At 46.6% G+C, this 21,673-nt stretch overlaps 1 protein-coding gene and 1 non-coding gene across 7 annotated transcripts in view; both read left to right on the top strand.

Annotated features, from left to right (window-relative positions):
• Positions 1-21,673, top strand: part of LOC123516638 (F-box/LRR-repeat protein 7-like) — a 326,645-nt gene that overhangs the window by 106,274 nt on the left and 198,698 nt on the right. For 3 of the 6 annotated variants that reach the window (XM_045276227.1, XM_045276226.1, XM_045276222.1), the window contains exons 1-2: positions 18,467-18,620; positions 21,054-21,673. The exon at positions 21,054-21,673 is cut by the window's right edge and continues 180 nt beyond it. The exons of 2 other annotated variants lie outside the window; for them this stretch is intronic. The gene's annotated coding sequence lies outside the window, so the exon portion shown is untranslated. Of the gene's footprint in view, positions 1-18,466; positions 18,621-21,053 lie in introns of those variants that run through there. One more of the 6 variants, XM_045276223.1, reaches the window with a different exon arrangement.
• Positions 1,479-1,552, top strand: Trnae-cuc. Its single transcript has one exon. It is a non-coding gene; the product is annotated as a tRNA-Glu (tRNA).

Below are 21,673 nucleotides of genomic sequence, written 5' to 3'. Positions count from 1 at the left end.
ACACACACACACACACACACACACACACACACACACACACACACACACACACACACACACACACACACACACGATATAACTGGAGTGGCTGCAAACCCGTTGTTGGCAGCAGGTGTGTGGAAGCGTCGCTCGTCATGACTTCAGGCTGTGTGTGGGTGGTGGTGGTGGTGGTGGTGGTGTTGAGGGAGATGGAAGGATGGCAATGAGCTGAAGTTTGTGGTGATTGTGGAGGAGGAGGAGGAGGAGGAGGAGGAGGAGGAGGAGTGAAGAATATAACTCTGTATCACTTAGGAAGCACTGGTAATGATAATGCAGGGCCATGATGAGATTATTTGTGTACTACAACTCCTCATTTGGTAGTACCTGAGAAGGAATAGTAAAATAAAAGTCTCCCCCGTCCCCACCCACTTATCTCTCCATCAGAACCTGCCTGCAAAGACAGAAAAGAATATAACCATGCCACGGAACATTGAAAAACTAAACACACACACACACACACACACACACACACACACACACACACACACACACACACACACACACACACACACACACACACACACACGGTACAGGACACATAGACATACGTTATGATGACCTCATAAACCCACAAACCCACATAACACCCGCACTCCCACGACTCCCTATCCTCCTTTCTATCGTTCGCCTACCCGTCCACCCCTTCCTTCCTTTCCTCGTCTCCCGAACCGCCGGCGGGAGGCTGCGGGTTGAGTCATTAAAACTATCATCCTTTAAAAGTCTATCAGTCTTCATATCTCCACATTTGCAAGTCAGTAAGGAAGTATATGTTCATTTTATCAAAGGTGGGGAGTCGCCGGCTAATCTCCTCATTCTCCTCTTCCTCCTCCTTCTCCTCCTCCTCCTCCCTCCTCCTCGCATTTTCATACCGATACTATTTGCCCCTCCCTGCCTCCCTCCCTCTCTCTCTCTCTCTCTCTGTCCCTCCCTCACTCCCTCCTCCATTCCCTGTGCTACGTAGGTCGTCCATCTCTCTAGCAAAAGACCGCCATGAGCCTCCGCTTTATTAGCCGCCATAAGAGTAGCACTTCACTTGGTCACTCGGCGAAATATTGGGTCTGCTAAGTGGAGTCTCCGCGATGCCACCACCACCACCACCACCACCACCACCACCACCACCACCACCAAGCCAACAAGGTGCAAAAAAAAAAAAAAGTGTATATTAATAAAACTAATCTTCCTTTTGAATAGTCGAGTGAACCAGTTTGTGAAGCTCTCTCTCTCTCTCTCTCTCTCTCTCTCTCTCTCTCTCTCTCTCTCTCTCTCTCTCTCTCTCTCTCTCTCTCTCTCTCTCTCTCTCTCTCTCTCTCTCTCTCTCTCTCACTCTCTCTCTCTCTCTCTCTCTCTCTCTCTCTCTCACACACACACACACACACACACACACACACACACACACACACACACACACACACACACACACACACACACACACACACACACACCGCGTAGTGTAGTGGTTAGCACGCTCGACTCTCAATCGAGAGGGCCGGGTTCGAGTCCCGGTAAGCGGCGAGGCAAATGGGCAAGCCTCTTAATGTGTGGCCCCTGTTCACCTAGCAGTAAATAGGTACGGGATGTAACTCGAGGAGTTGTGGCCTCGCTTTCCCGGTGTTTATTGTGTGTTGATGTGGTCTCAGTCCTACCCGAAGATTGGTCTATGAGCTCTGAGCTCCCTCCGTAATGGGGAAGACTGGCAGGGTGACCAGCAGGCGACCGAGGTGAATTACACACACACACACACACACACACACACACACACACACACACACACACACACACACACACACACACACCTGGGAAGCTGCCTGAACGTAATTAATCCTGCAAAGCCAGCGAGGAAACAGAAGCATCTTAGCAACTCAGGGAATCTGGTAGGCTTCGAAATGTGTGCAAATAATAACCCGCCTTACCAATAGCCAGATGCGACCCTCTATTAGCGCCGCGTCTTGTGACTTCTATTATTCTTCCCTAACATCCTGTCGTGCCCTCTCAGCGTCAGCGCCGGCGTAATGAACTTATTGCCAGCTCTTTATGGTCAACTGCCACAATACTCAGCCAGAAAGGAGGTGGTCTGCTCCCGGAGAAACACGGGTGATGGGGCGGGCGATACGTAGACGACGCTATCTAGACTGTCACATTAATACGTCACGACCTTCCCCCAGAGGTGGTGTGGTGGCGAGAGGAGGGTCTCGACTTGGATGATGGGGTGGCCTGGTGTTTAGAGGATCAGAGGTGGGAGAGAGTGGATGGAGGACACCAGGAAAACAAAGTGATTATGGGGAAAGATTGACTACAGGGAGGGGGGGAGAGAGAGAGAAGGAAGATAAATAGTTACTGGTGGGTATTTAGGAAGTGCATACTTATTGTGGATACAGGGAGGGAAAGAGACAGGAGGGAGGAGTTGGATTGTAAAGGAAAACTAGCTACAAGGAAGAGTTAAGTAATGTTCCGTACAAGATAAATAGTGGGTGATATGAATGGAGAGATAAGAAGGATGCTTGGAGTGGATGTACAGCGGGAGGAAGGCAGGGATGAGGAGCGAGAAGCAGGTGTGCATAAAGAGTGACAAAGCACGCTGGTATGTGATGAAAAAAAGAGAGACTTACCATGGGATTAAGCTGACAAGATGGAGGTCAACTGGCGGGAAGAGTTTATGTGAGAAGATAAAATGCCATGAGGCGGAGGAGTGAGTTATCGGAGGCCAGAACTGGTTGGTCACAAGTCACTAAGAAGACAGTGAAGACCACGTCTGTCCTACACAATAGTGGCCACTCGAGAAACAAAAATAATAAGCCCTTCTTTCTTCCATTAATTAAACACGTGCATGGCCGGTGTGTTGGTATCTTTCAGCCTCAGTGTTCCAGGTGTCAACCGGTTTGGATTGAACTTGCATCCCCCGAGCTTAGACCAAAGAATGTTCTCCGCATAAGTGACTTTAGTGTCCTTTAGCCTGAATAATATTTGCGTTCCTGGACTATAATGAATAATTTATCTCCACATGTTCAGTAAAAAAATACATATATATAAAGAGAGCTTTCAGGGTTGAGTTAATTCTTTGCACTCAGCTATGAATTCAGTTATGTCGCTCGATTTAATTGAAGGTGATGTGGGCTGGATTAAACGAAAAAAAAAAGTTGTCTCTTGGCTCAGCTGGTTTTGGTATCTAGTGAGTTAAACCGAAATTGGTGTGTGGTGGTCCTGGCGCCTGGGGGAGTGCTGGGGGCCGGCCTGGTTTAGTGTCCCCAGCGTGACTGACACCTGACACACTAACGAGGCTCCGTCAAGGGTAATAGTGGTACTTAAGGAAGTTCCAGCCTCCCGCTCTGCCTCCCGCACCATTATCTGTCCCTCCTCGCTCTCTATCTCCTCGTTTATCTTTCTTTCTTTGTTCCTCTCTTCATTGGTTTCTTAGACACATATTCCCTTACGTTAAAACAACCATACATTCGTGCCTATTGCAGTTTTCTCTTTTACTTTATCTTAGTCTGTATTTATTATTGTTATTTAGCAACTTTGGCGTGTGGTACAGGTTAGGGCGGTCGGCTCTCAGGCACACTGAAGAAGATCCGGGTTCGAATCCCGGGCCGCGCGGAGATATAATTTGAGCTTGTCTTGCCTCCTTTTACACTGAAGCTCCTGTTCAGGTAGAAGAGGAGAGGCGCGGGAGTAGTGCAGACCTGTAGTGGCCTTGCAGCCCGGCGTGAATGGAAGGATAGGAGTGTTGTTCCTCTGTGTGTGTGTGTGTGTGTGTGTGTGTGTGTGTGTGTGTGTGTGTGTGTGTGTGTGTGTGTGTGTGAGAGAGAGAGAGAGAGAGAGAGAGAGAGAGAGAGAGAGAGAGAGAGAGAGAGAGAGAGAGAGAGAGAGCCTGATTTAAGCCTGAGTGAGCCCTGAGCCTGTTGGTTGGTTAGTTGGTTGGTTGGTTAGTCGTTGCCTTTGCTAATTTTTGAGAACACAGAAGAAGTGCCGATCAATTACTGTCTTGTGTAATGTATTTAAGCTTATCGAGTGTTTAAATGATTTAATTCTCCAAAGTCTATTATTTTGCCAACGAGTCTTGCGTTCCCGTCTCGACAACATTTTATATAATATATATTTTTTTAGAGGGAGGAAAAAAAGTAGTGATGGAGGTGGTGGGGGTAGAGATTATTGTGATGGAAATGCTAGTGGTGGTGAAAATGGAGATGGTGATGGTGCTGCTGGTGTTGGTGTTAGTGGTGGAGGCTGTGGTGTTGAGGGATGAGGTGGTGCAGGCAGTGATGAAGAGGAGACGGTGGCGGCAGAGGCGGTGTCGAGCTGCTGGCATGCTTGTGGTGGGGTTGGTGGAGGGGGAAAAGGAGGAGGAAAAAAGAGGAGGAGGAGGAGGAGGAGGAGGAGGAGGAGGAGGAGGAGAAGGAGGAGGAGAATGATGAGATTTCTATATCAGTAACTTAGCTGTTGGTTGGAGAAGAGGTGGTGGTGGTGGTGGTGATAGTGGTAGTGGGGGAGGATGATGGTGGTGAATTTTCGCTTCATTAGTGTTTGCGGAGAGGAAGTAAAAAAATGGGTGAAGAGAAATGGTCTCGTGCGGCTGAAGTGACTGACGGACGGTGGGAGTCTGGCCGCCCCAGCCTTGCCGGTGCCTTTAATTGATTAGGGAGGATGATGGGTGATGTGTGGCCAGGTGGGAGCCGGGGAGTCGCTCTGGGACGCTGATGGCTATCTGTCCACGCCCACCCACCCACCCACCCACCCACCAAACCATCCCTTTCTCACACACACACACACACACACACACACACACACACACACACACACACACACACACACACACACACACACACACACACACACACACACACACACACACACACACACACACACACACACACACACACACACGTTTTTTTCCTTCATTTGCATTGTGCGCGTTTGTTTGCCTGTAAGCTTAATGAGTGTGTGTGTGTGTGTGTGTGTGTGTGTGTGTGTGTGTGTGTGTGTGTGTGTGTGTACGTGGATGGAGAGAGAGAGAGAGAGAGAGAGAGAGAGAGAGAGAGAGAGAGAGAGAGAGAGAGAGAGACCGAGAGACACACACACACACACACACACACACACACACACACACACACACACACACACACACACACACACACACACACACACACACACACACACACTTCACGTTGCCTTCACTCATCGCTCGTACTCACATTTATTCCCTTGCATCACCAGCACACCCACATATCCTCCTCCTCCTCCTCCTCCTCCTCCTCCTCCTCCTCCTCCTCCTCCTCCTCCTCCTCCTCCTCCTCCTCCTCCTCCTCCTCCTGCTGCTGCACCACCCACACTTTTACCACAGCCACACACCTGCTCGCCTGTCCTGGGAAACACACCTGCGCCTTAGATACACACACGCTCTTCAAACCTCGCCTGTTCACTACATCTAACTTTGCATTAACTCTAATAAGGAGGACGGCAATTTTATGGGGATTTTCTTACATGGACAGATTTGTTAGCGCGTAGCCTGTGATAAAATGTAATTCAAAACCAAAGCATTTCAGTAGGTGGCCAAAAAAAATTTCTGTTAATGGATTACGTTTGACTTCGACTGAACAAGCTGCCAGTGAATTATCCCCTGTGAGTGAGTAGATTAAGAGCCACAGGGACAGAAGCGTTAACACCACCGCGTGACGGATATATTACCTTAACTCACTGCTGTGCCATACCCTCCAGAACGTTCATCTGCATCTGTTTTACGTAACTCTGAATAGAAAACTCCACTCGTGTCATCGCACCCGGCTTCATCTTAACACCCTTCGTACAATGACGCGTTTTTATATTCATTCTTGTTACTATTTGGTAATTTTATACGCCTTCAGAAACTTATGTAAGGGATTAAAATAGTGAAGACTGTGGTCATTAATCTTCTGACCTCCACAGACCCTTCCTAATGTCAATAGAATGGTCTAATCATACACAAATCTCATGGTCATAATGTGTCTCTGTACTGAAGGAGTTAAACAGTCTATCAACATTCTTTTCTCTTGGTCTTCCTCTATCTCTCCTTCCTTTCACCGTTCCCGTTACAATAAAATTTTAAAACCATTCTCTTTTCATTACATGGCTGAAGAATTTCAATAGTCTTCCACTCCTTGTCCTTATCATCTCGCTCCTCTCCCCCACCACCTTCATCACCGCCTCAATCGTTGACGGGTATATAGAGCAGGTGAAGGATGAGCAAGAGTAGAAGAGAAGTTTCCCGGGTGGTGACTGCACTATATAAACACGCGTCACTCAGCTTAACGCCTCCACCGGGATCCCTTCATTAGCACCTGCGTGACAGTTGGTGAATGTCATCGAAGAAATAAGTGAGAAAATGAATGAAAAGTGGAGTAAAAATACATACACAAACATAAAAGTTGTCATTTTTTTTTTTTTTCTAAGGTTCTCTGAAAGTTATCGCTGCTTTGCTTTCATTGTTTTCATCACGTTTGCCATTCTGACTGCTATATTATTTTTTCTCCCTCATTCTCTTAACAAGCCCCAATTTAACAAGAAACAGACTCGTACACACACACACACACACACACACACACACACACACACACACACACACACACACACACACACACACACACACACACACACACACACACACACACACACACACACACACACACACACACATTCTCTCTCTCTCTCTCTCTCTCTCTCTCTCTCTCTCTCTCTCTCTCTCTCTCTCTCTCTCTCTCTCTCTCTCTCTCTCTCTTTTATTCTCCTCCGTATAGGTAGTTAGTGGTTCGCCAGGCGTGTGATCAGCTGATTTCTGTTGACACGAGGTTCCTTCACTTCCTGGTGAGGTTGGGGTAGCGGGGAATGGAGGAAGGGCAGGGAGGGAGGCTGGGGAAGGTGTGAGGGCTAGGGTGATGGAGAGACGAGAGGACTGGAGAGGGAGGGAGGGAGGTGTGTGGCAGGGTGGCAATACATTATCTTGGTCTGGGTACACGCTCATGATTTACGCCCTCAATTATAAACCTCTCACGGGGAATAGATAGGTCCACTGATGTTGGCATGAGTGGTGAGGAACGCCCATACCATGCACGGCCCTGTGTGTATGTGTGTGTGTGTGTGAGAGAGAGAGAGAGAGAGAGAGAGAGAGAGAGAGAGAGAGAGAGAGAGAGAGAGAGAGAGAGGGAGAGAGAGAGAGAGTTTATCTGCATTGTTGTATATGTATATTTTTTTAGCATCACGTTTACTATCTACATATTTTCTTTATTATTATCAATATTATTATCTTTTTGCGTTAGGTGGGTGTATATCGTTATCTTATCTATTTCTACTCTTTGATCTTGAGCTTGTCTTCACATAAACACACACACACACACACACACACACACACACACACACACACACACACACACACACACACACACACACACACACACACACACACACACACACACAATGTTTATTTACTTATCACAGGTATTTATCGTGATTTAAGCATTACTTAAGCCATAAAGTTGATAAAAGAAATATAATATGATTCGTTGGTTTGCGAGGGAATAATGAAAATGAACTTAATGAACAGGATTGTGAAGGTCGTAACGCAAAGAAAAATTGATTGAAATCATGAAAAAATGTAAAGGCTGATGAGAGAGAGAGAGAGAGAGAGAGAGAGAGAGAGAGAGAGAGAGAGAGAGAGAGAGAGAGAATTTTCATCGACTTTTCCTTCTACTTGCTTCACCACCACCTCGCGATACAAATCAGCAACTTCTCTTCCTCCTTCAGTCATTTTCCAGGCGTTGCAACATTTTACCACGTTTCTTCAACATGCATCTCGTTCTCATTAGCCCGTATTTTTCTTATCTCTCTTGCTCTCCTTCCTTACTTAGTCTCCTTCACAAACTTCTTCATTATCAGCAAATTCATACTGTCTAATTAAAATTTCCATTCCTTACATGTGTTATCTGATTTCCATTTCATTCCCTTATTCAACAAACCTCGCATAATCAAAAGACAGAATCGCAAGAAAGCATACACTGACTTTCTCTCCGTCTGCCTGTCTGTCTCTAGCCTTCGTATACATTATAAGCCTTGAACACTCCTGCCTCCTACCAGCTGTCATCCGCTTGTACACCTGTCAGGCCTGGCCGCAGCGAGCCCTGCCCACTGTGACAAGTGTGACGCCAAGAAGGCCTACACCATAAGCATCTTAGCTTATCAGATGGAAATGGCTTATTGCTTGCCTTCACCACCATCCGTCTTTGCGTGCAAGTCTGTCTGCTGTGTAGTGGTGGGAGGGTAGGTTGGTGATGTGTGTGTGTGTGTGTGTGTGTGTGTGTGTGTGTGTGTGTGTGTGTGTGTGTGTGTGTGTGTGTGTGTGTGTGTGTTCATTTTCTGTGATGTCACCTATTATCTCTCTCTCTCTCTCTCTCTCTCTCTCTCTCTCTCTCTCTCTCTCTCTCTCTCTCTCTCTCTCTCTCTCTCTCTCTCTCTCTCTCTCTCTCTCTCTCTCTCTCTCTCTCTCAGTATGTTAATTAAATAAATACTCGTATATGCTTCTTTCGATTATTTCTGCCACCACCACCACCACCACCACCACCACCACCACCACCACCACCACCACTAACTCTTTCTCCTCCTCGTATAACAATTTTTCTTAATTCATTTTCTTCTCAGACTTTTATTCTGTGCAATAATGGGTGGAAATTGAAATAGTGGGACGAATAGAGTTCACACCGAGATTAATAATAAAATTTCCATCCGTATTTTCCTGTAGAGAGCTCTCTTAGTATACTCTCTCCATACATTTTCTCATCTGTTCCCATGCCAAAGGAAGGTTCAGGGAAAAATGTTCGTGGGGAGGAGGTTCCTGCTTTACTTTCCTGCGTTTACCCCCGTAGCTGCTTAGGAATAGTTCTTCAGCAACCATAAAAGGACATAAGGCTTATCCTGTGTCATCTAATGTAATTTTCCTCCTTCTCTTCCTCCTCCATGGCTCGTGCATTGGTTGTTTGCGTTCCTCTGACCGGAATATTATCTGCATTGTGTGATCTGACAGTGAAGGGAAAGAGAGAGAGAGAGAGAGAGAGAGAGAGAGAGAGAGAGAGAGAGAGAGAGAGAGAGAGAGAGAGAGAGAGAATACATAAATACATACATACATACATACATACAAACAAACACACAGATAGACAGACGAGATAGACAGACAGACTGACGTACGGCCACACACAGAACTAAAACCATGGAATATCATCTTGCAAGGTTTCTCCACACCTGACCACACATGTAAATAGAGTTGACGGTGGGATGGAAAGGGAAGAGGCGTAAGGAGTGGGAAGGGAGGTCTGCGAGGAGGCGCGGGGGAGGGAGGAGCAGGGGAGGTTGATGAAGGTAACAAGATGTGACGTCACTTCAGGGGTCAAGGATGTTACCTGTTGATGTTCCTTCTTTAATCTATTCATGTGTTCTCAGGTATTGTTGATTTTCATCTGCTCGCGCTCGCACACACACACACACACACACACACACACACACACACACACACACACACACACACACACACACACACACACACACACACACACACACACACACACACACACACATCAAAGAAGAGAAAGAAGAGAAAGAGGAGACTTGATAAGCATTTACAATTGTTAAATATGATGGAAGAAATAGATAATGAGAGGCTTGTTAAGTGAAGGAAGGGAATCCGGATACATAAGAGGATATGAAAAACAAGAGGAGAAAAGGAAAAAGGTACAAAGCTGATCAGCATAAATAAAACAGCTTCTCCCTTGGAAATGTGTGTCTAGAGTAAGCCAAATGAGAAGGCGCTATTGACAAAGTGTGTGCATCGTTGGAAGGAAAAACAGGATTAATGTAGGCAGGACCAGATCAGTGAAGCTCAGGCTCTGCAACACACACACACACACACACACACACACACACACACACACACACACACACACACACACACACACACACACACACACACACACACACACACACACACACACACACACACACACACACACACACGTAATTCAGTACTAACGTTATTACCTGTTCTTTGATCTTTGCAGGTATGTACTGTAGGTGAACGTGTGGACCGGAAGTGTCACCTTGAACTTGGTGAGAAGATTATCAGCTGTGAACTTCGATAGAAAGGTCAGAGGAGGTTATATACTGTACATGTTTCAATCAGATTCTTTTCTCTCTCTCTCTCTCTCTCTCTCTCTCTCTCTCTCTCTCTCTCTCTCTCTCTCTCTCTCTCTCTCTCTCTCTCTCTCTCTCTCTCTCTCTCTCTCTCGACTGTTTTATTATCTTCGTATATCTTCCTCTCGTCTCGTATACCTGCACCGTCTGCAGCAACACCATTACCAGGCAGCTCCAGCCGCCCCGCCATCGAGCTGAGCAGTAATGAGTCAACGTCGGCGGGTGGACACTTGACGGGGCGAGATTAGAGCCAGGGAATGCGGGGGAGGGCTTGATTAAAGTCGTTGCGAACTCCACTTACTTGGAACTCGTTTAGTCCCGCAGTGATGAGTCTTGATTGGACCACAGCTGCTAATTTTGGGGCGTACGTCGGGAAAGCAGGGGTAGTGTGTTAAACACTGTCCGTGCCTCCTGCATGGTAAAGAGCGACCACTGAAGGGGCCACGCGGCGAGATAACTTGGACAGTGCCGGTGTAACTCTCCTCGTAACTCGCAGTAATGGCACTCAGGCAGTCATCATAACTTGAGGTGCCAGGATTGTACCAGTCTCAGTAATTTATTAAAAGGGTGTATTAACGGGTGTAAGTTATCGTAATGGGACCGCACAGGGCGATGGGTCCCGCTGCGCTGTTTACAACACTCGCGGCGGCTCGGGGCGGCGTGGGGCGGCGCTGGGCTGCCACCACCTGTCCATCAAGCTGATAGAAAATTGTGATCAAAATAATTATAGTAATATTTTTATTGCTCATATTCATAATATTGATAATGTTTATAATGATACTGGGCATATTATGTTTTGTATTTTATTGCGATTATTATTGTGAGAGTGATAATAAATATATTAAATTTACTATATAATGAATCTGTCTTAACTATTAATGAAATCCTCTTAGTGGTGTCAAGATAAAGATTAAGTTTGCCAGCGCGGCAGAGCGAGCACAATACACCACCGGCAGCAGAGCACCACTTCGCCGCCTGGGTACTTTATAATTAATCATCTTAATATCTGATGCTACATTATTAAGAAAGACGAATAGCTTCCGAATCCTTAAAATAGTTATCAGACCGTAAAAGGAAGCAGCCATCCAGCCAGTGTAATCAAGGCTCGTGGGGCGCGGCGAGGCACCGGAATGAAGGCTTTCTACTAAACCTTGGAGGGCCGAGACTGGAGGGACGTGGCGGCGAGAGTCTGTCTGCCTCTCGTTCCTGGAGGAGCCTCGGGGAACCTGACCGGACCCTCCCGCAGCTATGGGCCTTTCCTTCACTTCCAGTCCTGTGCTAAACATGTTCCATAACCATACACACACACACACACACACACACACACACACACACACACACACACACACACACACACACACACACACACACACACACACACACACACACACACACACACACACACACACACACACACACACACACACACACACACACACTCTCTCTCTCTCTCTCTCTCTCTCTCTCTCTCTCTCTCTCTCTCTCTCTCTCTCTCTCTCTCTCTCTCTCTCTCTCTCTCTCTCTCTCTCTCTCTGAATAGATAAGAAATAGACACAAAATAGGTAACTGTTTGTGTTTTTGGCTGAGCGACGGTCGTACATAATCCATTGAAATCATTGTGTTATAATAAGCAGAAAACCTCCAAAGCCAGCCGGTGTGCTCGCCCCACGCACTACCAAAGGACCGAGGAACCGGACTCATCATTATAAGAAGAGGGAAAAAAAATAGTAATTTGCAGACGCAACAAAATAGATGAATGTGTGATAAGCCTTAAATACCGTGAAAGCGCACGAACACCGCCACAGTCATGGATGGAGGATCCTTGTGGGGGCAAATTTACTATTGAGAGAAACCAAGAACTGGCTCTTTTTTTTTTTTTTTTTCTATTTTGAGAAATAAAAATTGTGAATGCAAATTTAAAATATCCCGTAAAATAAAGGTTAAGGGAAAATTACATTGGTCCGACTGCCACTAATAACCTTAAAAACGTGAATAATGCATCGAGGCAAGCAAGAAATCAAATGGAATGTTTCGTTTTTCACCACTGAGTTTGATCGTAAAACTCCGGATGTTACTGCAACACTTTAAGACTCCGTTAGCCTGAGCGAGCTGGGAAAATATGTTAGCTTTTTGCCGCTTAGCATCACCACGAGGGGGCAGAAAACAAAAGCGTGTTGTAAGTGTGGTGAATATGGTGAGTGGTGTGTGTGTTTGTGTGGTGTGGGAAGTGAGTATGGTAGATAGCTTGGTGTGGTGAGTGATGAGGCTCGTATGGTGAGTGTGGTGATAAGGTGCGGTGTGTGGTAAATGTGATGACAGTTGTGGGAGGTTATTGTGTGTGTGGTCAGTGTGGTGTGTGCTTGGCAAGGTGAATATGGTGTTTGTCTGCAAGGTGTGGTGAATATAGTGTGTGCAGTGAGGTGGGTAAAGTTTGTGTGTGTGGAATGAGGTGGATGCGGCAGTGTGGTGAGTGGTCTGAGTGGTTCTGTAACTCACTGTCCATTCACCATCCAGGAAAGAAAGAGTTGCATGCTTCAGTGCATATAATGTATTACGAAACATAACATGCAGAGTCATCAAATAAACTGTATTGAATTTCAAGTGAATTCAATATTATCAATTATGAAATTTCTACCTGAGTTGCAATTTGACACACTGAATTTATGCGGCGCCGAATGGAAACCAAAGAGAGAAAGAGAGAGAGGAAAAAAAAGTCACCGCACAAATATTTAAAGAAAAGCTTAACATTAATCTAGGAAATGCAGATGACCACGGGCGGGACCTTTACGAATTCGATTACATAAACACTTAATAATATTTGTAGTGCTCAGTTGTTTTCCTATTTTCGGACGAGACAACACAATGGTTTATGACTTGAATCGACTATCTCTTTGTTTTGGTCGAAATATGATACCGGACTTCACCTCACTTCACTTTTTACGACAGAAATGTTCATGTTTGTCCTCTGCGAACAAACACGACTGCTTCTCACTTTTTCCTGTCGGATTTAATACAAGGGAAGCGGTGACGCTGGTGGTGGCTGTGGTGGTGGTGAGGAGGGCTAGGAGAGAGAGAGAGAGAGAGAGAGAGAGAGAGAGAGAGAGAGAGAGAGAGAGAGAGAGAGAGAGAGAGAGAGAGAGAGAGAGAGAGAGAGAGAGAGAGAGAAGGCGGCAGATGCTGGTGCTATTGTTCTATCCTTCCCTCTGACACTGGTTATCGATTCTTAGTCTCACTTGTTGTGCTGCAGCGGAGAACCATTTGCTACAACTAGACAGCCCTTCTTTTACCTCCCTGACTTACCTATGTATACTATTAGTACACACACACACACACACACACACACACACACACACACACACACACACACACACACACACACACACACACACACACACACACACACACACACACACACACACACACACACACACACACACATGAATAACTAACGAGACTGTGTGATTTTACAATGCTGTGGCTAGATTAACGAGAGGCTAATGAGAGCAGTGCCCTCCCCTGCGTGCTGGAATGGTCAGGTAAGGATAAAGAGAGATCGAGTCGAGATGCTATAGTGGGCAATAGTGGTAGTAGTGGTTGTGGTAGTAGTAGTAGTTGTAGTAGTAGTAGTAGTAGTAGATAGTAGTAGTAGTAGTAGCAGTAGGTAGTGATAGTAGTAGTGGCAGTTGGTGTCGTCATTGCTGTTAATAAGTGAATTGTAATACCGTCCAGGGAATGCAAATTACACATTATGCTATCTTAGGAAACGTAGCAGTGCCTTAAGAGTAGTACATAGTATATTGCTTAAGGAAATCCTGGAAGGTGACTTGGAAGCTATATGAGTGGATGCAAGGACTTGTGGGAGCGGGGGAAGACTGTGCAACACTAACGGTAATACTCGAGAGGAAAATCAAGAGCAATAAAATGAGAGAGAGAGAGAGAGAGAGAGAGAGAGAGAGAGAGAGAGAGAGAGAGAGAGAGAGAGAGAGAGAGATATTTGGAATCTCCGAGAAGAAAGAATCATAAACCTTCTCATTGTTTCATACTCTTTAAATAATTTCCAACGACATGAACTTCACCCCGCCTTCCTAACCACCACCACCACCACCACCACCACCACCACCACCAAGAAGATGAAGCTGATGAGCATAACTGCAGGCAAAACCAAGAATAAGAGGAAAGCCAAAGACAAGCCAATAATATTCCTTAGAGCACATAATGTTTAGTGGACACGACCCATTATTGGATAGGAAATAGTGCATAAACATTGTCAATTAGTTTGTTTCGTTGTGTGTGTGTGTCGGGAGAGGGGACGTGCTGCAGACTGATGACTCAAGCAATGGAAGGAAGTGAATGCAGTGGTTAGGGACGAGGATCAAAGGTTAAATGAATGTTGTTCGTGTTAAAAGGCTTTGTTGTCCAGCGGAAGGTACAGACCGGTGAAAAAGCTCCCTTAATATGGCTGCTTTCTAAGAGAGAGAGAGAGAGAGAGAGAGAGAGAGAGAGAGAAAATCCATGGTATGAAGTGAGCGTTTATAAAGTTCTTGAGTAAGGCTTGGTATCAATTGGCGTGCATCCGGCGCTCACACTTCAAGGATCTAATCGTCCATCACATCACAATAAATTCGTGGTCGTCCTGCTCACACGCGTCTTATCTGCGTCCCGCCATCAGATAGCCAGCTGATGTTTTCCTAGTTGTCGGTCTTTGTAGCGGTGGGCAGTATATTACCAAGTTAAGTGTTGCGGCGAGATGCTCTGAGGCCCGCGCCAGTCTGCCTAGACACCACCCACCCCCTCACACACACACACACACACACACACACACACACACACACATTCACCAGCACTTACATACAAACCCAGATAGAAAGACAGCAACACACACACACACACACACACACACACACACACACACACACACACACACACACACACACACACACACACACACACACACACACACAAAGTAAGGGGGAAAAAGCCTGAGATTGTTGGCGATACGTAATCAATGGGGCTTGACCCGGTGACCTCGGTCTGCCAGAATCGTGTCGATGGCCTAGTGGCTGTGGACACCCCGACATCCCTCACCATTCTTCGTTCCCTCGCCTCCTATTATTCACTCCTTCAAGAAATATGAAAACACGGCACCTAAAGCCATTGTTTCGCCTAGTAGTTAGCTTGTGGTGGTGGTGGTGGTGTTGGTGGTGGTGATTACTCTTAGCGTTTTTCATCCTCCAGCAACTTTTCACTCTCCTCTGTCTTTGAGTTGGGTGGTGGAGGACGTGCCAGGTGCCGCTGAGAGTGCGGGCTGAAGGGGTTCCCTCAGCTGGGTGCCGACGGGGACACGGGGGCATTTATCTCTGTGTGCGGCGACTAACGGTGCCGGGAATGATCAGCGCAGGAGGGAGGGAGGCAGGACGATCCAGTCACTCAGTCCTGCTGTTGTTGTGAGTCACCCGGGAGGCACTTTGTGTGTGTGTGTGTGGGTGGGTGGGTGGGTGGGTGGGTGCGTGGGAAAGAGGTGTCGTTACTCGCCCATCTCTCATGATGAGTTATTGCTTCAATTTTGTCACTCATCCAGCAGTCTCTTCCCCTCACTCCGGCGCCGCCATCCATTCGCTCACTGCCTGTCATATTCTCTATCACACCCTCTCACTGTCAGTCACAGTCACTCACACTCCCGATGTCGCCTTCTCACATTCCTCAGAGGACACTCCCGTCTCAACGCCCTGCAGATGCTTCTTCTCCGGCTGCGTTCCTCTCTCGGTTCTGCTTTGGTCTGACTTTAATGCTTTTTTTTCTTTTTGAGGTCCTTGTTAATGCATGTAGATAATAATTGTTAGTGTTCCGAAACTAATTAACCGACGACTAATTAACTGCAGGGAATTTATTATATGCAAAATACTAGCTGGGAGTATAAGCAACTTCCACCTCTTCTTTCCTTCCTCCATGCGCAGTCCTGCTATAATATACCACACGCACAGACAAAAGCACCGGCACACACACACACACACACACACACACACACACACACACACACACACACACACACACACACACACACACACACACACACACACACACACACACACACACACACACACACACACGTAGGCAGGCAGGCAAATAAGGTAATATGAGAATAATAAAGAAATGTTAGTATTCAGAGTTAATCATAAAAATATTCTTTTGTATTTTTGAAGCTATTTATTAGTTTCCAGTTCTTAAATGACCTTTTGAGTCAGACTTTCTTCCTTCATCATATTGGGCTTCCTGCTTCTTTGTCTTCCATTTTCATCCTTCATTAACACCAAAATACTCTCGTGGTGGTGTTTGCCTCCTCCGCTACGCCGATTAGACCACTGTGTTGATTCTTGCCTCATTCCTGATAAATCGGAGAGAACACTCATGGTATCATCAATAGTTACACGATGCATTACGTTAAACGGATTGTCATTACGTCCAAGTTATACAAAGTGGAGAGAGAGAGAGAGAGAGAGAGAGAGAGAGAGAGAGAGAGAGAGAGAGAGAGAGAGAGAGAGAGAGAGAGAGATTGTTTAGGTAGCTATGTACAAAAATGCTGTGATTTGCTGCTCTGGCTTTCATGGTGTTTAACGTGTGTTTCATATTATCTTAATTCATTGCTCTAATCTCCTGACAGTCCTGCTAAACGTCACAACAGACAGATCTTTCTTCTTACTTTCTTTTATTTTGCCAATCTTTGCCAACTTCAGGAAAAAGAATGCTCAGTGGAAGTAAGTGTGGCAGGATGACCGATCTTACATCATGACTTTATGTGCACCAGTACGTACACTCCTAACACTAAGATTCATAACGATTGACACGTACAAATGTTGCCTCAGGTTCTCTATTAGCTGGTTTCTTTTTTACGTGGATTTCTGTGATGCTTCTTCAGTAACCTCTTAACTCTTGGGTGAGAGAGAGAGAGAGAGAGAGAGAGAGAGAGAGAGAGAGAGAGAGAGAGGATTACTGAGTTAGTTAGCGTATGAGAAAATTAATGAGTGATGACTGTGAGTGGCTAGTGTGTGAGTATATGAATGATATAGTGAATGAAAGTGTCAGGGTGGCTAAATGCTGCGTGGCAGATGGTCGAGTCTTTTATTGTTCAGCCGTATTCATCTAGCATCAAGTAGGTAGGGGTGTAAGCCGAGGGGTTTGTGGTCTCGTTGCTCCGGTGTGTGCAGTGAGAGTGGTCTCGGTCCTTCGCAAAACAAATTTAAAAGTTGGTGGAGGGAGCTCTTCAGTTCTGGCATGAACAATACGCATAGTATATAGATGAAAGAAAAATTTTGATCTTAAAATCGGTGGTGGGAGTGCATGTTAGGTGGTCATCCATAGGTGCATGCTCTGGCCAACCCCTGCAACCCAAAGTATCTCTTGAAGCTCTCATGTCACCAGAATAGAGGCTCCGGAGTGTCAAGTCAGTGGGAATGAGGAAAGCGCACTCGCCTTTCCACCTTGATCAGTTAATTCCTCAGGTCTCTTCACTCCGTAAAGACGTCGTCGTTGACATAGAAGGACTACGAAAGAAAGAGAGAGAGAGAGAGAGAGAGAGAGAGAGTGTGTGTGTGTGTGTGTGTGTGTGTGTGTGTGTGTGTGTGTGTGTGTGTGTGTGTGTGTGTGTTATTCACCACGGTCTTCTGCTGGTCACCCAGCCAATCTTTCCCCTACGGAAAGAGCTCAGAGCTCGTAGTGACCGATCATCAGGTAGGATTGAGACCACACCACACTCCACACACCGGGAAAGCGAGGCCACAACCCCTCGAGTTACATCCCGTACCTATTTACTGCTAGGTGAACAGGGGCTACACATTAAGAGGCTTGCCCATTTGCCTCGCCGCTCTCCGGGACTCGAACCCGGACCCTCTCGATTGTGAGTCGAGCGTGCTAACTACTACACTATGCGGTGTGTGTGTGTGTGTGTGTGTGTGTGTGTGTGTGTGTATGCGCGCGGGTGTGTGCGTGCGTACGTGCTTGTGTGTGCGCGCCCGCATGCCCGCGTCTATCGGTTCCCAAGAGACTAAAGAGGTAAAAATGAATACAGAAGATGTGTCATGGTCCTTTTCTTGGTGGTGGGATGGACGGGGCGGGGGTGGATCTAACAGTGGTGGTGGTGGTGGTGGTAGCGTCGGTGGTGTCCTGGCGGGGCGAGAGCCAGGTGGGGCAGGCGGTGGCCGGACACTCTGCTCGGTGCGCGAGGTTCAGTGGCCAGTGGTCGGGCAGGAAGATCACGCGACCTTCATTCAGCTCCGCCCCGCGCTGCGCTACCTACCTTGTGTCGCCTCTCGTTCTCTGCCTGCCCTCGCCGGCCACTCAGGAAGCTGTATACAGTGGTCTCTTTTGACTGATACCCTATTGGCAATGTGTGTTTGGGGATGGGGGGTGATTTATGTGTGTTTGTTCAGCTGTGTTTGTTAGCTGCCGTGGTCTCGTTTGTTGTCAGTGATGTATAGTACGAGTGTGGTTTACCATCGCTGGGAATGAACTGAACTCTGACTGTTATTTACATCCGTGGCCCCCACCACTCAGTGATCACTTACACGTGTTAAGAACTCTGCCGCTACTCTCAGCTAGAAACTGGATAGGAAAGTGGTTTTATTATTTTATGTCTGTGATCTTTACTTTACCTGTGCGTGTTGTGTCAGGGTACCGGAACATAAAGTAACCCTGCAGGTTGAAAGTGACGCTGCCTGGACCAGCTGACGTGCGGCGCTGCGGCAGGAGTCACGTGGTGCTTCTTTGATGCGTGCCACGCGCCAAACATGTCTTGTTACTCACCATTGCCGCGCCGCTCATCAGTCAGAGGCGCATGAGGTCGCCACCACTGTAGGAACGGAACATCCTCAGTGCCCTCGGCGGCATAATCCTCTGCTGATTCTCGTCAGACAGTCAATAGCTTTTCGAGGTTCCTTTTTTTGTTGTCATCTTTTATCCATGGTGTGTTTTGGCAACATGAATTGTTTGACTACTGGCTCGTAATTGCACATTAATAATGATATGACGTGGTAATTACGTGCGTGTGGGGGATGCGTTAAGATGCGACGCCAGGGGCGCGGCGGTCCTCGATGGGGAGATAAAGGCTGCTCTATCAGGTCTTATTGCATCCCGTTACTGACAGATTGGTTGTTGATCAATCCTTTTTGAACAACTACTGTTCAGGTCTCAAACAAATACAAAATAATCTAATCATGGGCTGTCATCTATTGAAGCGAAAAACAAGTCATCTTCCACGGTGAGAGTATTCCGGGTTAACACATCTGAACGCTTCTCATGTTTTTTTCGTACTCGAGTTCTGAATTGCAAGCCACGGAACATCGATCTTTCCAGGCCTATGTGGCGCACTGTCAGCCATCTTAGGGAGAGAAAGCCTACCAGCCTACTAGCCTACCCCAGCTGGTGGCCGCCAGATGACGGATTATTTTTGCCAGACGTGCTCGGGGGCAGGGAGAAGGAAGTGCCTTTCAGAGGTTAATCTTTTCGTGGTACCAAGGGTGACATTATGTGAACGTGAGCTTTCATTTCGCAGTGATGGAGCGACGTTAGTTTGATGGACGTGCTTGATTTCATCACAATATTCTGCTTCGTGAAGGAAAAGTTTTGGAGTATTGAACCATAATTCCTAGTGCTGCTGACGCATGTAATTGTTGCACTTGTGTCGCTATCACAGGCAGTGTGTATGAGTGACATGTATATTTATTGTATTCAGTGAAACGATTATTCGATCAAGTGTCACTGAGCCGCTCAAAGGGAATCACCAGCATGGAAGTTCACAGGGCAGGCCGGCAAAGAGTTGGTAGAGGGGGAAATATGCAGGCTAGACTAGTTAATGAAAATCGACTCTTTAACCATTAAAGAAAATAGTGTATCGTCAGCAAAACACATTATATAAGAGAGATGCACGCCTTCGACCTGGCCCTGCACTACTCCGGCAGCGCGGGGTCAGGTTCTGTTGGAGATAAGAACTTCCCTTAACTCATCATCACCCAGTCGAAATTGCAAAAAACTCGTGACCCGATCTAAAAAATCAGGATCGCGTGTGTAGGATGTCACAAGGCTTACCTGACGCCTCTTCTCTCCCTGGCTTGGGTCACTACAGCCCTGTGAGTGCAATCTGCTGCTGTGTCTGAGGGCAGCACTCTTTTCGAGACTCTCATTCTCTCGGGGCTTGACGTGCTAACTGGTCTTGATTGACGCCACGTGACTTGTGTGTGTCTGCGCCTTAATTAAAGTATGAATCGCGATGGTAAAGGTAGCAGGAGTAGTATTCTTGGAGGCCTTCCGTGTTTGTATCGCTCGTCTTTGTAAATGAGGGAAGAGTCAGACAGACACACACACGCACACCTACACGCACGCGCACACGCACACCCACATGCACACGCACACACACACACACACACACACACACACACACACACACACACACACACACACACACACACACACACACACACACACACACACAGACACAGACCATCAGTGATTCTTTTATCTGCCAGTTACAGTGGCTGGACGTTTTTGATGGGCGAGAAGGACGTGAGCTGTCGGCCCTTGACTTGTGGGTAAGATTTCGACATTTTCTTCTCGTGTTACACAGTGGGCCGGTCGGTGCCGTCCAGCGCCCGCCTTTTTTCCTTCTTTATTCAACGTAGCGTGCCAAGGCCGCTCTGCATAACTCGCATTCCTTTCGCCCACCCTAATTTGAAGGTGACCTGATATAAAGTTAACTCTGGACAGTCTTCCCTGCGAATAAAAATTGAGTTAATTGGATCGGTCGCTTCAAGGTTATATACTTTCAGGTTTAAATCGTAAGAGACAACAAACCACTTCCTTAAAAGGCTGACACATCGCGCGCACTCTAAAACAAAGGTGGCCACATTTGGCGTGGGCCTCACCTCCAACGTGGCATTAACCCTGCAGGGCGATAAATGGGACTAGAACAATGAAAAGGAAATGTGTATCCATGCCAAGGAAACATGCCAAGAACTTAGATGAGAAATGCTGTGAATTCCAAAATTAATTAATGAACTGCTTCACTGCACCTTTAGGATAATAGTAAGCCAGATTAATTGTGGTCAGAAGCTCAAAATACCATCTTATCCCGGCTGCCCTCGCGGTCATGTGACGCCCTCCACTGTAACGAGAGACACACGCCCTGCCTCCCAAGCCTCGCATCCCTGGCCGTTCCTGCTCCTCCCGCTCCACCGTGCTACTCCTCTCCACATGAGGCTGCAATCTGGGTCACCAAAAGTTTCATAGAAGTTACAACTCATGAAAACGTTGCAGTGATGAAATGCAAGAAAATATTATTATGCGGAGAATTCTAAGATACCAAAGTGAAAAAAAAAATAATAGTTTACAAGTGAAATGATAAAACGTGAGGAACAATATCTGTGAAAAAAGCATCGCAATTCTGCTG

Source organism: Portunus trituberculatus, chromosome 41 (genome assembly GCF_017591435.1).
Source record: "Portunus trituberculatus isolate SZX2019 chromosome 41, ASM1759143v1, whole genome shotgun sequence".
NCBI lineage: Eukaryota > Metazoa > Arthropoda > Malacostraca > Decapoda > Portunidae > Portunus > Portunus trituberculatus.
Note: the sequence above shows the minus strand (reverse complement) of the source record. Positions and strands in the feature narration are given on the sequence as shown.